The sequence below is a fragment of the Sinohyriopsis cumingii genome, unplaced genomic scaffold (genome assembly GCF_028554795.1).
Source record: "Sinohyriopsis cumingii isolate HCF-2022 unplaced genomic scaffold, ASM2855479v2 utg000036l, whole genome shotgun sequence".
NCBI lineage: Eukaryota > Metazoa > Mollusca > Bivalvia > Unionida > Unionidae > Sinohyriopsis > Sinohyriopsis cumingii.
The window spans coordinates 1,541,905-1,560,640 of record NW_028315863.1 but is presented as its reverse complement, the minus strand read 5'-3'; positions in this window follow the sequence as shown (position 1 = coordinate 1,560,640).

The following is an 18,736-nucleotide window of genomic DNA, read 5'->3' as shown; positions in this document are numbered from 1 at the left end:
CCATCGCAATCACAAAAAAATATATACCCGTACGACGTGATTCTTCAGCGCAGCCAATACTGGGTAATGTTACAGTTAGATATTTATATGAACCAGGTGAACTTGAAGGTGGTAAACAAAGAGCGACTGATCCTATCTGGAGTGTTACCACACATAGGATATCCACTGTGATAAGATCCACTGGTAGACCAGCAATCTATAGGTTGGATTCAACTGCTCCTCAACGCGGATTCACACGTGAGCAATTACAGGTGATTCCTGAGGATACGCAATTACCGCCAAAATCACTTCAGTGATTTCGATCACTTAACTAGCACCCCGACGTCGATTACACTCAAGACAGGTCAACATAATATTATCGCGTGTATGACCACGACTGTTATCTTTTCTGTCTACGGTAAATTGTTTTGAATTTTTATTCGAATACTGCTATAGCATTATACAATTACAGCTCGCGCAGTGATTATTCTGCTGTTGTTTTAACTCAACAATAAATTCAACATCAAGATCAAAGTCGCGATTATTTTTTTGTCACTCTGTTTGTAACCAGAGAGTTTTTTCTTATTACATCATCATCGGTGATGCTGTTGTTTTCATTATTAATTTTATCAGCTATTGAATCTTCCAAGACAATTCTTCGCAGTTGAGATATTCTTCTGACTCGGGACACCGCTAGGTAGACTAAGTTTGACCATTCGATTCGATCATCAACGATCCAGACAGTTGTATCACTGATAGTTAGTCCTTGAGATGAATGAATTGTCATTGCGTATCCTAGCGTCCACGGTGATTTATTCATTTTTAGTGCATCTTTGACGGCATTAATATCAACTAACACAATATCATTCAGTACTAAATTCTGCTTCCTTGACTCTGTCAAGGTCCCTGACGCAGTCAGGCGTCCTGGAGTATCAACATCTATATTTTGTAACCGCGTATCAGCTGGTCTATAACATAACGGCACTGGCAGCATTGGAAACTTTTCTTGTTGTAATTGAAATAACTGCTGTTGAAGTGTGTCTCTGACTATCTTTCTACTTGCCACTATCAAATCGTCTGGTTTCCACGAGCTCCAAAAGTCGCTCATTGAAGTTTCAGGAATCATCTCGCGCATAATTTCACATTGAATTTTATTCGGTTGTAATCTGATTAATGTTTTAAATTCTTTCAACGTTGCATCAAGTGCTCTATGATCATCAGACACTTCTTCGTAATAATCAATAAAATCTTTTAACCAATCATGCGGAGATGCGCCGACAAACGGAGGTGGTTGACCGTGATCGCCGCACATAATCACTGCAGTATTTTTCGTTAGCAGCCAATCAAGAAATGTTTTTAATGTATCTAACGGTACCGTACATATCTCATCCCAAATTATTTTCTCGGGAATATATTTTGTTCCCATTCGATCTGACGTCCACACACCGCCGCTGTATTTGAAAAAGCTGTGATAAGTACAAGAATTGACTCCTCGTTGTTTCATTTCCCTGGCTAGTCTGTGTGTAGGTGTTAGCACAATCATATCCGATTTTCCAAATAATTCAATCGCTCGAGTTGTTTTACCAGACCCTCCCGGCCCGTTTAAATAAACGGTTTTGTGTCTAGTGATTGGATCATACACAGATGGTGCGTTCGACATTTCTGACATTTCTGATTTACAATAATCATCCTTAATTGCAACATCAGCGGATTCACACAATTCGTGTAACATCTCCGCTTTTATTCTCCACGAACTCCATGATTCATCAGTGCTTGTAAAACGTGCCAATAATTCTGAATATTTTTTATTGATATAAAATGAATCCGTTGCAACTCTAACTGCGGTGTCAGGAAATCGATTTATCATTGATAGTAAATTTATAGAAACATAAGCCAGCATTGAAGATCTTAAATGTGCGTACTAAGGCGATTCTCCGTCGATATAACTTACAATTGTGCCCAACTTTTTCCCGTCGGACAAGAACACATCCTAACGATTACAAAATATATTTCTTGCAACAGCGTCAGCAATTATAAAATCCAATTCAGCATCATCGATAATCAGTCGCGAGTGATGCATTTTATGATCAAATGCTGCACCCTGAGTAAATTTACCAATTATTCTTCGTCCGAGATCTTTTGCTATTTTTTCACTATTACCGAGTTTGATCTTGAGAACTTTAGGAGCCTCACTGACAATGACATCCATCGGGGTATTTGGTCTCTCTCGTGCATACTCGCCGATAACTTCATCTACACTGACACGCTCCGGTGTTGGCAACCAAACTGAGGTCTGCGGTTGATATGATATGATTGCTTCACTGACAGTCAACGATACCAGTATTCGGCTGTCAAGCATATATCGCAATAACACTATTGGTACCCATCGCTTTTCACTGAAGTGTCTGCCGAACCAAACATAACAGCACGGATGAAGTCTCGCGGCGAATTCAAACGAAGTCACATGAGCAAATCCTGTCAGGTCAAAATCGGGTTAAACGCCGTTTATAGCAACTCGTGTCATCGAGTTCGTGGGATGTCCAAATCGCTTAAAGTATTCGCTGCACTCAACGTTCCCGAGAAAGCTTCCTGGGTAGTAAGCAATCATATCCACGGAAATCATATCCCGGTAGTCATACCAGGTATTCCATAACCCGCCATGCCCATACTCGACACAACTCAATTGTATATCCGAGAGAAACTGACTTCGGGTTGGTCTCCACGAATTTCTTTCTCTGGCGGCGTGAGCGGCAACACTTGGAACTGTAAAACAACTGACCAATAATTGCTCAATGTCTTCAGAAACGCTTGCGTTTCTCACATATTTCTCTGCGAGTTTTTTCATTTGTTGATGCAAAGACTCCGTCCGGTATAATTCCCCGTTGGGTTTTACAAATTGATCATACTCGGAATCTTCGGAACTCCTAAATAACCACACTGACACAGGGTCCGTTTTACTCAGCGTGTAAATAGCATCAAATATATTTCCGGAATAAAGTTTGACAACACGATCTCGTGGAAATATTGTAACTGCATCAGTCCAGGCATGAGAGTTATGATCAATAATTTCAATCGGTGATCCTGACTTTTTATAATGCTTCGAATTATATAATATTTCCCCGGTTAGTGTTTTTACTGTTATTGAAAATTTTAATTTACTTGATAGCACAGCAACATCATTTATTGTTGCGTCAGTATCCTTGACTTGCTCAGCCCATGCTGTTATTTTTTCACGTCGAAGATCGGTTAAACCGTTTCCTCGTTTTGCGTTTTTAAAATATTCCATTACTCGCTCGGCTACACAATTTAACGTAGTCATTGACTTTGTCAATGTTGACGAAGTCATTTTCATCGGGGTGAGTTTATCAGTTTTTGGTTTTTTTACCAGATAGATTCCATAAATGACTGCGTTCACAGGATACGCTCGAGCGTAATATGGTTTATCAATCCCGGTCAGCATTCCTGGTTTGGAATCTCTACTTAACAGAATGGTCTTTCCATTAGCAAGAACAGGGTCGAGTTTGTCACGGATAATCCATTCATCGGAATCTGTTTGTACAATAAATTTTATTCTGAAAAAATATTTCTTACTGTGTTCATCGCTTTGATGAATATCAAATAGATAATCAATAATTGTTTTTGCTCGGACATCAGTCATTGTAGCATCGATGACTTCGTCAACATCGATGCTGTCATCGATGATTTCGTCAATATCGCGGATAATTTTAAATGACGACCGTACATGAGAAGCGCCGTCGTCGCGGAATTCTTTTTTACCCTCCCTGATAATATTAAATAGATCAGTTAGATTCCGCCGTCGTGAGTCTCTGTTTAGCCTGTCAAGATCGAATCTTCCAGCGCCAAATAAACCCTTCATATTATATTTAAGACAAATATTTAAATAAGAAATATTATATATACAATGAATCACTGCAAGTGGTTAAAAGTTGGATCCGTAACAGTCTGTAATAAGCCCTGCAGGAAGGAATTCTGCGGTGAACACATGCAAAGCATCAAACGAGGAAGCACAGAACCTATCCCTTGCCTGCGATGTGGCATTGGTGTCAGGGGTAAAACACAATTATGTGCGGGATGCGGGGGGAAACGATACCGTGAACTCAAGCGATACTACTGAAATCCGAGAGTGATTATATAACTAAGTTTTCAGACAAATTATAAATTAGACAAATACATGAAGTTATAAATGAATCAAAAATTTGTTCGACATCCAACCGTTAAAAATTATGAAGCATCACGTGAGGGAATAGTTAGACATTGCAGGTTGAAAAACCCAGTTGGTGCTGTTAGTAATACTGGTTATCTAAGATTTAGGGTTGGTGGGGGTAAAACCTATCATAATCACAAGTTCGTGTTCGAGTGTTTCTTTGGAGAGATCAAAGATGGTCTTGTAATTGATCACACTGATGGACAGAAACTTAATAATATTTTATCCAATCTGAGAGCTGTGACGCAGAGCGAAAATTGTAGGGCTAGGAATACTGGTCGTGGTAATAAGATCGCCAGGAGAGTTGTTTCCATAACTTTAAATACAAATGAAGAAATAGCATTTCATTCGATGAATGCAGCCAGTAAGCATTTTGATATTTGTGGGGCTTCGGTTCAACGTGTTGCAGAAAATATTATCAAATCAACTTTTTCACGTAAGTTTGATAGCTGGATTATATTTTCTTATGTAGATAACTCTGCAGTGACTGTGTGAAAATCCGAAGGATTTTTTAAGTCAATGATGCAATTATTTCCCCCTTGTCACCTTGACAGCGTCAAGGATGACAGCGCGCTATAACACTTCCGCATTCACAGGTAACACAACGAGCAGACGATTTTCTGCACAATATCTTAATTTGTATTTTCTTACCTGTAAGCGAGGCCTACCTGTATAAATTTCACAACAGGTAGATCAGTATATAATAATTTTTAAATCCTATATTATCAGATTAGACAGTGGCACAGTGGTAACGCGTTTGACTTTCGTCCCGACGCTATCAAATGCCACGTTCGAATCCTCGTTACGGACATATTGTCGACGGGCTCATTTAGGGGTTTTTATAATAGATGGGGGTTCCAGCAGGGGCCTTGTGTACATATCTCCTCCACGTCGAATCGTGGGGGTACGTTTTACCCCTGGGATTCGATTTGGGGGGGTATGTACACAGACAGTTTCACTTTCGCTTGGAGCCCACCAAAATAAACAGTAGCCGTTGATGTATAAAGCTCTACGGTCAAAAACAAAATATGGCTAAAAGAACCGATCACGAGGATGGCGAGAAGCTATAAGAAAAGCTCTGCAAGACTGAGAATAAAAAAAAATCTGAAAAATAAAAAAATCACCTTGACAAAGTCAATGACAAAATCAAGGAAGTAAAAAATCTCAAGTCTGAAAGGACCTTGTGGAGACCCATAAGCCAGTATAAGACTAACCGCTCATAGCGGCTACTGTTATATATAAATATGAATCACGAAAATATCAATAATGTGATTGATGCTATTAAAAAGTTAGAAAAACAAGGATTTAATTTATCACTAAATCCTGAAACAATTCTGTCTGATTTTGAATCGTTATATGAATCTAAATGTGCAGGGCGTTATATTCTTCCTGCTCAATATCGATTCATAAAGATGATTCAAAATAATTTGTATAAATCGCTGAACAGCGTAGAAGAAGCACAAATAAATGAATTTGTTCCACTGTCTCGTGCAATCGAAAAGATCAGGCTGGCACTGGCAGCCGAGTATGAAACTAAAAAGATAATAACTAATCGGGTTAGAAAATTAAAGCATTGTATGTCTCTTGACTTCGTCAAGGATGACAGCGTCAGTGACGAGGAAGTAAATACCTCACCTTGATTTCGTCATTGACGAAGTCAAATACCTTTATTTACTTGGAAGTGAAATCGAAAGTAAAAAAAAAAATATTACTTTTTTTTACTGTCCAAATTATGCAATTGTCCGATTTCACTGATTGCTACTAGCAAATACCCTATCAGGATTAGCAACTTGGACATTTTCTCTGGTTTTTACTAGCAAATACCCTATCAGGATTAGCAATTTGGACATTTTCTCTGGTTTTTACTAGCAAATACCCTATCAGGATTAGCAATTTGGACATTCTCTCTGGTTTTTACTAGCAAATACCCTATCAAAATCAGCGAAATTGTCAGTGTTAAAAAATATATATATAATATTTGAAAATTCTAAAGAATTTTCAAAAACGCTAGCGTTAAAATCCTTTAGGATTTTCACTGCAGTATCTTATCAAGATGATCCCGCGAAATACACGAGTGAGCATAATTCATGATTTGGTCTGGAAAACGTGATGATATGATATGATATGATTTTCTTGTAGTTGTTTCAACTGCGATTCTGTCAGTAAAAATTCATCATTACCGTATTTATCAATAACTATTTTAACTTCACCTAATTTCATCATTGATGAAATCGACGACGATCCGCTGAATAATTTTTTGATATATTCTTCAAGTGTTTGTTTGTCGTATATGAAACATTTCACGTGCTGATACATGCTATATTTTTTTTATCATTTAATATAATTTATTGTGACAGTGCTGTCATTGATGGTGATGTTACCAACAGTGCCATCATCGTCGTCACTGTCACTAACAATAAAATCACTGTCAGAGGCATCTTCATCACTAACAATAAAATCACTGTCAGAGACATCTTCATCACTAACAATAAAATCACTGTCAGAGAGATTTTTATCATCATCATCATACTTCTGGTAATTCTTCGAATTTCTCGGAAACGCTTTGCATTTCTTGTAAGTCGAAGATTTTTGGGACATTATTATGATATGATATTATTAATTGAAAATCGTTTCACGATTTCACCAGCAAATTAATACTAATAGTTACATTTCTCAGGTCCAAAAGTCTACCCTGCTGGTCAGTGACTTTAAAATTCATCCTTGTCAGCATTGGACTTAAACACTGCAGAAATACTGGATTAATTGGCTCTTGTACAATCAAAAACCCAGGTGGTTCTTCAGGAGTAAATGAGTATAATATAAACTCTTGCTTGGCTTGATTTGATACTGTTGTGTCTATGTTGTAACTGCCATCAATTGCATCACACACAAGATTGACCGCGACGACATCAGTGATATTTACGATTCCAGGAGAAATATGTCTGCCATCACTGGCTGTGGAATTGTCATGTCTGAGGATAGTTGGCGATGGCAATATTCGCTTGTTGTGTTCAAGTATGTCATTGAAGTGTTCATCGACGATATCAGTAACAAATTTTTTCAAGATGACCGCGGAAACATATCCTGGAAACTTATAATTCGGCAACGTGGCTTCGGTCAGCGAGTACCTTTCAAAAATAGTTGTTTAATGACGGGGTTACTGTAAATTACTACCCGAATTGCTCGCTGGTTAATATATTCCATATCTGCGGCAAGTTGATTAAATATCTCAATTTGTTTAATAATTTCGCTGCGTGAACTCATATCGGAAATGTGTACATTTCCAAGATGTTCTTGGAAGCGCTGTTGTAGCCGTGTTAGTTGTTCTCTATGTAACATATTAATAATTTTAAATATTCAGTAATTTCGCTTAGACGAAGAGAAGATGATTCATATTCTGAGATAATAAAGGACCACTCAATATCGTCGCCATCTTTAAAGTGGGTAATCCGGCCAGACGATGAACGTTTTATATCATTAAGATGTTGTTTGTATGACGGTGTAATTCCGTGATATGACTCCTCGTTAGTGATATAATCAGACTGTTTAGGTTCAGGTGGTATCGGTGTATCAGGAGGTTTTGATTCAGGCCATCCTAATACTGTTCTGATCGAACTATTATAAATATCTACGGCGTAACCCGGTGAAGCGACTTCGATGACCGTTGACAACGTTGGCTCGTGGGCGGTTATTGATATTTTTGCTTCTTTTCCGGTGATACGCTTTATTTGATGCTGTATTTCTTTGTTGATTTCTTCTATCTGATAAGACCCTGTTGGTAACGTGACAACGTTCCAGTCGGGGGTACCGTCGGGGTTATTCTGATACGAAAATACAAATGAATTATCTGGCAACTGTCCGTGAAATGATGTCAACCTGATGTTGGGCCAACTGTGATATACTCGTAATTGTGCCAACGCGATTTCTTTTACTGGAATTGCAGTTGAAAAATTAATATTAAACTCTGGTTGAGTTGAAGATATTGTTATCATTGATGTTTTTGCCGGAGCTGTGTTTGCGGCTATCTGCTGAAGTAATTCCGTCATTATTTATCTTCATCGTTTTCAAATCAAAGTACTTTGAAAAACACTTTGTGTTTTTGTAATCGTTGTATGCGCTGGACATCAACGTGAATTCGGAATCGGATATTGTTGTATCGTCAAGGCTGGATGATATCAACGAGGACAATTTCGAGTAGGTGATCGTGGCCGCGCTGTTTAACTTTTCATATTCGTGTAATTTTGTTAGCGCACACGAGGATATTATTTTTTTGCAATTATATTAGCAACTCCTGCAATCGTCGTTGATGCTGAAATTGTGATTGTAATCGCGATTGCAGTTGTCACTGGTGTCAGCGCTGATAATAGGACACCCGTGGATGCAACTACCGCGGATACCGAATACACTATTGTGTCTAATACAGTTACACGCCGTTTGCATTTTTTTTATCTTTGTTGCACAATTGTCAATAGTGGTTATTAACTCTGACTGCCATTCACGTACTTGATCATACCTATATTGCTGAGCATTTAGTGTTGTCGTTGATGCCGAAACACTTTGCATTTATTATTTTACGCGGTAACCAATTGAGGCGTTTCAGCTACAAATTCCAAACACCACCAGTAAGATGTTGCGGTTAATTTCTTGTCTGCGGTTTCCAGTATAAATGTTTCTTCGGTTTCCTTGTTTAGTATGATAGTCACAACCCCGGAATACTTATCGGTGGAATGTCTCCATGGATATGTTGTGAAGATTTCAATCTTAGCGGCACTGAATACAGACAGTCTATACACGCCAGTGGCTGTTGCTGTATATTTGATAGTATTATTTTGTCGGGACCATGTTGCGAATCCCGATGATACCGTGTATAGGATGTTGGTGATATGCCCGGGAGTAACTCCAGTGGGGACTTTAATCAGACTGGTTTTGTTAACGATCTCAGGAATTCCCGATACGATATCTTGCTGTGTTTGTTTGATCGTGTGAATGCTATTTTGTATCAACGCGATTTGATCTGAAAAACTTCTATCTGTTCTGACTACACCTAACCGGGTATTAATCTTGTTGATATCGTTGGCGTTATTAGTAAGATTTGGTATGATTTCAGAAAGTTTCATATCGATGACTGGAGGAGTCCCAAAGAACTTATCCACGGCCTCATCAGTTTTTGCGAAGTTTCTTCGAAGTCTTATCGATGATTGGAGGAGTCCCAAAGAACTTATCCACGGCCTCATCAGTTTTTGCGAAGTTTCTTCGAAGTCTTGTAAACGCGTCCACGTGAACATCATACTCTGCCCGCAACGTGGTTAGTTTACTGTCAACGGCGCTAGTGCTTGTGTGGACACTCGTGTCTACATATTGTTTGTTTGCGGCATCTTCCGGGGATGTTGCAATCGCTAACGCGGTTATTTTGTTGTTGCCGAGATTGAGTTCACCTGTCATTGTATCACCGGTCTTCGCTACACGTTCCCCTGCGACATTTCGTGCATCATCTCGAAGCGCCGCGATTGATATCAGCGAATCTCTGATTCTGCCGCTGTCAGTGAATACAACGATGTTGTCCGTGGTAGCTCCAATAACCCTGCGAATTATGTCATTCCACTTAATGGTACTGGTTTTTAGCTTGCCATGTCGATCTTGAAAAATTACAACCTCATCTGGGTCTATCCCGGTTAAAGATTATCAATTTCATCTTTGGTTGCATACTTTGATAAATCGATATCTTTTTTTTCTTCCTTTGTTCTGCTTGATCTTCCGTAAATATCAACCATTATTAGTTACGGGGTTGTTTAAATTTGGAAATCACATCTGTGATTTCAACGTGTATTCATGCACGACTTTGTGAGGAGAACTCGCTGATTTCGAGATTGCATCAAGAACATTTAATACTTCACGGCCACATATCGGAGGATCGGTCAGTGTTTGTGTTGGCAACGTTGAGTACCAAACCTTTGCTGACGTTGTTAACGGGGATACATATCGAAGGAATTCAACTGGCGGTGCTAGCCCGTACGAATCGAAATATATAATTCCACGTGGATCGATCGCGTAAGCAACCCAGTGAGTTCCTGGACCATCGCTGTTATCAAGATTAATAATTCCGGTTTCTGGATTATTCGGTCGTGCTGGTAATTGATCTCGCATAAAGACACCTCTGAAATGTTTTACGCGTAATCGTTTAGCGGCATCAAGTAAATCAAAATTACTCGCTGCAAGTGAAACAGAAACACCTTGTGTTTTCAAAACCTTTTTGGGTACCATGATGGCGGAGTTCCTAGAAGTCTTAGGCCGGATCCCCTCTTTTTTTGTATCCGGATCCTGATCTAGGCATTAGTGATCTTGCGGCGTAAGGAAGCGCAGTTCCTGCCATATTTAACATAAACCGGGCCATTTGAGCTTGTTGAGGCGGCAACGATGACAAATCAGGTTGTGAAAAAGTTGCCTTTTGACCTGGTGGCATTTTGGCAAGTTGTGCAAGTGGTCCAAGTACTGCTATTATATTTCCTCCTCATTTCTTACATTTTCCACCAGTTACTTTCTCTGCTATTTTTTTACCCGCAAATCCAGCTGCTCCAAGTGCCGCGGCTCCTGCAAGTTTTGCTACTATCGCTGGTGCCGATGCGGCGAGTGTACCGAGTATTATTGGAATAAGTGGAAATATTCCACCGGATTTAATCATATCATGGACAGCTGCGGCACTAAAATCAAGTCTGATTCCTTTTCCTGTCGATTTAGCGTTATTGATTTGATCAAGCTGTGTTTGAGTAACTGATAGCTTATTTTGACCACCACTTAGTTGTCCATGTTTGAGTGTTATTGATATCCCTGTGGCATTTGCATGCTTTGATTTCAATTTTTCGATCTGAACAGGAGTCAGAGTGACATTAACATGACTGTATGACATTTTATTTAATACGAGATTGATCTAATTGTTACGTATCTTCGGAAAACTACAAGTTTTCTACTGGTGAATCAACGAGTATCATTCGGCCGCCAGCACCTTCAAGCAACATTGCTTTATCGTAAAGTATGACCGCGATTGCTCTGTAATTAGCTATAACTCCTGCGTCTCTATTCATGGTAGCCCGAAAATGAATATCAACGACAGACTGTCTGGTTAAATCAAGATGCTCCAGCGAGAAGTAATAGATTGGATAATGAGATATAAAATCCAATTGTGATATTTGCAAACCAGTGTCGATATTTAGATCACGCGCTAGATATTTTGTCAATCGTTGATATGCACGTGCAACATGGTTGTTAGCAAAATTTAACAGTATGTTCTCAGATGGTTCTTGATGTCCGTTTATTCTCAGAGAAACGTCAGTGATGCCAAGTTGATCAAATATCATATGCGAACGTGTTTCATTACCCACCCGTGCAACATCCTGAAGAGCAATGAAAATATGTCGCGGCGCGGCAACCCCCTGCTGTGATGCTATATGCCATGTGAATAAACCGTTATTGGTACTTTGAGCACTATCTGTGGTTGTTGTAAGCCACGAAAACAACACTTTACCACCTTGATCCATAAAAGAAAGCATTCGCTGTTCTTCAGTAATTGCAGGAGTCATTACCGGCATCCACAGTGATAGTTTTGTTATGTTTACCTTACCAGCGTCACCTAGAGGTCGCCATAGCGCATCATTGTCGTCGGCTTTTCTAACAAGCACGACTGTATGTTTTGCTCCAAAAATCACCTTTCTGACATCTCTGCAAAATCCAAAGATATGCAACAGCGGAATGGCACATGAAAAATTTCTACGATTACCTTTTAGCATTTGTCTACGTGCAGCGAAACCTAAATTAAATTCTGCATTAGCACCACGAACCACCGGCCACACATCAGCGTCAGCGTTATCGTCAAAGTTTCTTGGTCGTCTAATATCGTACTGATCACTGTTAGGAAAATTAGAAGTGTCCTTGGCAAACATCATTGATGGACCGGCTGATCTTGTATAATCATCAGAATATCTCGCTAGACCAATTATTGTTGTAGCAACATCGACATCCTTTTGAATTGATTCAATATTTTTTCCATCAATCATGTAGATAGCACTATCAAACAAGGCCATACTTCCGTTATTGACAAAACCGATTTTAACATTGGGTCCGTATTCTGTGTCATCGGTTTTTATAAGTTCACCTTCTACCTCAATAAATGCTTCAGCGGGCAGGAAATATCTACTTGTATCTTGAACCTGAAGTTCAATTCGTCCTCGTTTATTTGGTTCTCGTGCGTCATAAGAGTAATACTGATAATCACGCACTGATTCATTTTTAAGAACCGGTTCGTCTATGTCGAATGCTGGGTCGGACTCCCGTTTAAACATTTTATTATAGAAGTTATCGTCTAAAACAAAGACCACTTCCCGCAATCAAACTTGTGTTTATTTGTTCAGGATTTATCAGCGTTGCTAGTTTTTGATTTGCGGCTTCATTTATTACTTTACTAACATTTGCTGGCATGTCTGCGGTGGCTGGTAATTTTACCGGCGGAGGTTTTCTACGTATCAGTCGTGCTAGTCTGTCCTTGATTGCCAGGAATGCTTTACCGGCAGCGCTACCAATAGCGCCAGTGGCTTTATCTTTAATAACATCAATGGCTTTCATCGATAATTGTTTTGCGATCGGTATTGCTTTAGGTGCCATCCTCGCAAATAAACCCTGAATAACATCGCCTAATCCGTTTCCATAAGTCATCCTGTATACGGGTACTCGTGAATTTACAACCCTGACCATGACTGGTCTACGATGAGAATTGTGTACAATCATTTTATTTAATTGTTATTTCTCTAATCGCTGTCCACGAGTTCATCAATAAGTTCTCGATAGATGTGAGTATCCATAATGCCGCCGCGAAATAATCGCTGACAAATATCAGCCGCTTCATTAATTATTTCTGGTGAGTTATTTCCGGCACGCCTTCCTCCTAAGAGAACTTCTAGCCGTGATACATCATTGATGATATTATCAGGACAGGTAATGTGACCACCAAGACCACTACCAGTAGCACCGGAAGGTCCCCCTTCTTCAAATTCCTTAGCTAACTCCCGCCGTCGTTTTTCTAATGGTGGCCGAGGTGTAGTAAGTTGATATGAAGACGGTAGAGGTGTATCAAGCTGATGTAAAGGCTGCAGGGATGGAATATGTTGAAGTGAAGGCTGTAGCTGTCTTTCTACTGATGGCGGAGGTGACTGAGTGGATAGTTGTTGTTCTACTTGTTTCACTTTCTCATTATAAAGTCTCTCTACTTTCTCAAAAAAAAAACTCTGAATTCTAAATCATCATCTCTGGCTTGCTTTTTATTTTTATATATACGATATATCCATTTGATAAGACTATCATCGTTTATTTTTTTCAAAGCCAGGCTTTAAGATACTGGATTTATTAAATATACTAATTAATGTTTTTTCAGGTAGTTCTTCACTTTTAGTATTTCTAATATCTTCGACAAACCCTTCTCTAAATTTTTTAATCATTGCAACATTTTCTTTTATTGGTTTAGGTGTAAGTTTTTCTTTTACTCCAGCTACTTCAGTACGAATTTCACTGACCCCTTCAAGTATTTCTTCGCCGACGGGCGGAGGTTGAGCTGCAGCTATATCAGTTGGAAGCTCTCGTAAAATCTTTTTTGTTTGTTTAGTTCTTTTAGCAATCTTTTCAGTCTGCTCAGCGGTTTGTTTTAGCACTGGAAGAATACCCTTTTCATCTCCCAATAAAGCTCTTTCAGTGACCGCCGCAGCTTTCTCAGTAGCTGTTGTAACGGGTTTAAATAATTCTTCTGCACCTGTTGCAAATTCAACTTGTGCTTGCTGCCGTGCTTGTAATTTTTGTCTCACAGAATCTCTCACAGGAAGAAATTTTTTTATTGCTTCTAGTCGCTCTCGAGCCAGTCTAGCAGAATGGGCTTCTCCAATGTTGGCCATTATTGTTAACTTAAATTTTTAATTCACAGCAGAAATCCTAGAATATTTACATTTCTAGCAGCAGAGAGACTAGGCCACCAAGTGTTTCGTCTAGTAGACGCCGGAGTCAAGAAGTATTTTTATAGCTAGTTATTTTTCAGGAAATAACTCTTCTAGTCAGCAGAGAAGGCTTATTTATCATAGTTTTCTGAACAGAGGGTTTATTTTGTGAAATAAGACCCTCTATCAAGAGTGTTCTCGATAGAGGGTTCTGTTGGACGGAATAGTTGGTGGGCTCAGTCTCTCTGCTGCTAAACCGTATATCACCCCCGCACCCACTCTCAGTTCAGCTTGTTTGTAGGGATGTCAGTTGTATGTTATTGGTGGTATTAATGACTAGATTGGGGATGTATCAGCTAAGGTAAGCAGTATAAAATTTATACCATCGGATGGGGGTGGGGGTGTGCTATTAAGGGGCCAATATAAAATTATATTGCATTGCTTTTGGATGAAATGCCAAACTGAGATCATGATGGGAGATTATTATGAGATTATAACGAGCAGAGTTAAATTGTTCCAATTTTTTCTATTTCACTAAGGTATACCAGCATGGCCTTATTGGTAAGGTTGGGGTTTGAGTTACTTTGGTCAAATAATTCGAAGTAGTGAAAGAAGAAGCAATTCTTTTAAGGGAGTTGATTAAATTTTCTCCATATATCTTATATCTAGGACATATGTTGAACACATGGTAGAGATCCTCAGTGGAGGAACAGTAAGGGCAATTGGAATGTTTCCTGCATAAATAATGTAACAAAAAAAGGCAGAATTGTCAGGTAGTCAACTCAACCTAAATGTTTTTGAAATTGTTTATTATTCATTTTATATCTTCTGTCTTCATTGCACAACATTTATCAGCTACTAAGTTTCATTGTTTCCATAATCTTGATATAGATAGTCCTCAAAATGTTTGCTCTTGTAAGAATGCAAATAAATGTTTTAATAACTCCAGAGTTTAGGAATCAAATTTGTCATGTTTGATTAGTCTTTTAACCTTTTCTTACGTTTTCGAAGTGAATTTATAGCTTCAAATAAATTTCTTGTTTCACTGAAATGTTCATTGGAAAAATTTCAGCCTTTCTCTGCATACTAGGCTCTACGGTTACTGAAATAATCTTTTTACTTTTAGCCTTTCTCGGCATAGTATGCCCTATGGTTACTGAAATAATAATTTTACTTTTAGCTGTTCTCTGAATACTAGGCCGTAGCGGTACTAAAATGATAATTTTACAATACAAACCTCATACATTGTGTATTGTTCTTTTGTTGCGGCATTGAAGAATTCACACAATATCCTGGAATGAAAGAGCTTATATGTCTTCACCTCAGACTATCATCTTGTTTGGCTTCTATGAACTGGTCCATAAAACTGGGAGATGGTGGATTACATTAAAGTAACTTTGACTTCTACTGTGTTTACAATTTCTTTGTTCAAATCAGAAATAATCAGATATGATTTATGTATTTAAATTATTCGTTAGAATTAGTGAAATGCTCATTGGTTTTCATAATACCATGTTACACTCTGGATAATTGGGAATTCATATAAGAACATTCAAGAGACAGCACACCGGAACATTTAATAATATTGGAATTAATGCAGAATATTCTATATTCTTGGATATTGTGATAGGACATTTTAAGAATATTTATAATTTAATTCACGATATTGTGTCTTGAATTTTCATTGTGTCTCCTGGGGAATAAATCAAATCGTTGGTTTCACATTTTTCTGCTACATATTTTAAGAGATAGAGTCATTAGACTACTTTACTAAGTCATCGTTGTTGTTGTTGTATGGTTTAACCCCATCTTTCAGCACATGATAGGCTATATATGGTCTCCATTATAAAAGGTGGACGAAGAACCCGAGAAAACTCCGAAAAGAACCACCGATCCACGAGAAGCTACTGGCAATCTTTCTTACATTTCCACTTTGGCATAACTCGAGAATCGAACCCACGCGGACAGAGGTGAGCTGGCATTGATGCCTAGTATTAAGCGCTTTAGACCACTTCGGCCACATGGGCCACTAGGTCATGGTAATCAGTGAAAATCTGAATATCGAACTGATTATCTTAACTTGATATCATGGCAAAACTAGTATTCGGGCATGAGGACAAAATTAGCATTTGGGATTTCTTATCTGACCAGTAAAGAGGACCATGCAAAAACATAAGATTATATATATATATATATATATATATATATATATATATATATATATATATATATATATATATATATATATATATATATATATATATATATATATATATATATATATATATAAACCCTGAAAAGACTGAGTTAATTTTAAACATTGAATGAAAATATTTTTCAAATGTAATTTTGGGAAGAACTGTTATTAGTTTCCATTTTTATTAAATATAACTTAATTACAACACAGAGAAAAATCGGTTAAGAATAACAAAATTATAAGTTATTTAGATGTTAGTTTTCTTTTTTGCCTGTGTACTCGGTTCTGCCATGGAAAATTTGAAACGTGCAGGGGAGATAACTTCTCACATTATTACATTTTGGAATGCTGACCAATGATCACCTGCTATCTTATAATAGACACTCTGAATACAATGTAGTTTAGGTTATAAAAATAAATAAAAATTATGTAAATGTAAATGATGAATTGATGGCAATTAATACTGAAAATTGTACATTCACTAGGGAAACTGAGAATTATTTAAACTGTACACATATTTGAGCATATCATCAGCAACTGCTATTTTTGTCCGAACTAGCTAGGTATAACTATAGTGTCTGAATGAGAACAAACAATTCTATCCAACCTAGCTATATATTGCTATAGTGATTTAGTGACACCAAGTTAGGTCAGAATGTATCTAAGGACAATGAGAACAAATAATTCTATCCAACCTGGCTATATATTGTTATAGTGATTTAGTGACACCAAGTTAGGTCAGAATGTATCTAAGGACAATGAGAACAAACAATTCTATCCAACCTGGCTATATATTGTTATAGTGATTTAGTGACACCAAGTTAGGTCAGAATGTATCTAAGGACAATGAGAATAAACAATTCTATCCAACCTAGCTATATATTGTCATAGTGATTTAGTGACACCAAGTTAGGTCAAAATGTATCTAAGGACAATGAGAACAAAAAATTCTATCCAACCTAGCTATATATTGTTATAGTGATTTAGTGACACCAAGTTAGGTCAGAATGTATCTAAGGACAATGAGAACAAAAAATTCTATCCAACCTAGCTAGATATTGTTATAGTGATTTAGTGACACCAAGTTAGGTCAGAATGTATCTAAGGACAATGAGAACAAAAAATTATATCCAACCTAGCTATATATTGTTATAGTAATATAGTGACACCAAGTTAGGTCAGAATGTATCTAAGGACAATGAGAACAAAAAATTATATCCAACCTAGCTATATATTGTTATAGTGATATAGTGACACCAAGTTAGGTCAGAATGTATCTAAGGACAATGAGAACTATGATCTGTTTCATTAATAATGAAGTCAATGAAATTAAGCAGCAAAGAGATACATTTCAAGCATACTTTGTCAAGAACACACATGCATATGTATTAAATTTTCAAAACTGTACAGTTTGTCAAGAGGCTCAAGAGGAAACTCGAGCTCTACTGGCTAACAAGGTTTTAGAGAAATAAATATAAAAACCATTTCGACTTTTGAAATGATGAATATTATGACCAACCCTGATTTTGAAGTCAATGGTCTTGCTGTAGCTATTTAGCTTTATTGGCTTGTAATCATAATATCACAACAAGTAGGTAGGGATGTGTAGCGTTAGTGGCCTGTAATCATAATAGTACAACAGGTAGGTAGGGATGTGTACCTTTACTGACTTGTAATCAGAATAGCACAACAGGTAGGTAAGGGTATCTAGCTTTACTGGCTTGTAATCGTGATAGCACAACAGACAGGTAGTGAGGTGTAGCTTTACTGGTTTGTAATCATGACAGCACAACAGATAGGTAGCAATGTATAGCTTTATTGGCTTGTAATCGTGATTGAAAAACACGTAGGTAGGGATGTGTAGCTTTACTGGCTTGTAATAATGATAGCACAACATACAGGTAGGTAGGGATTTGTAGCTTTACTGGCTTGTCATCATGATAGCACAACAGGTAGGTAGGGTTCTGTATAATTTAGTTTGGAGAAAAATCTGAGGAACATCTTGAACGATACATGTTATATAGATTTGTTTTTATTCCATAAATGATACCTGTTATATAGATTTGTTTTTATTCCATGAATGATACATGCTATATAGATTTGTTTTTATTCCATTAATGATACATGTTATATAGATTTGTTTTTATTCAATAAATGATACATGTTATATAGATTTGTTTTTATTCCATAAATGGTACCTGTTATATAGATTTGTTTTTATTCCATAACGATACATGTTATATATATATATATATATATATATATATATATATATATATATATATATATATATATATATATATATATATATATATATATTGTTTTTATTCCATGAATCATACATATTATGTAGATTTGTTTTTATTC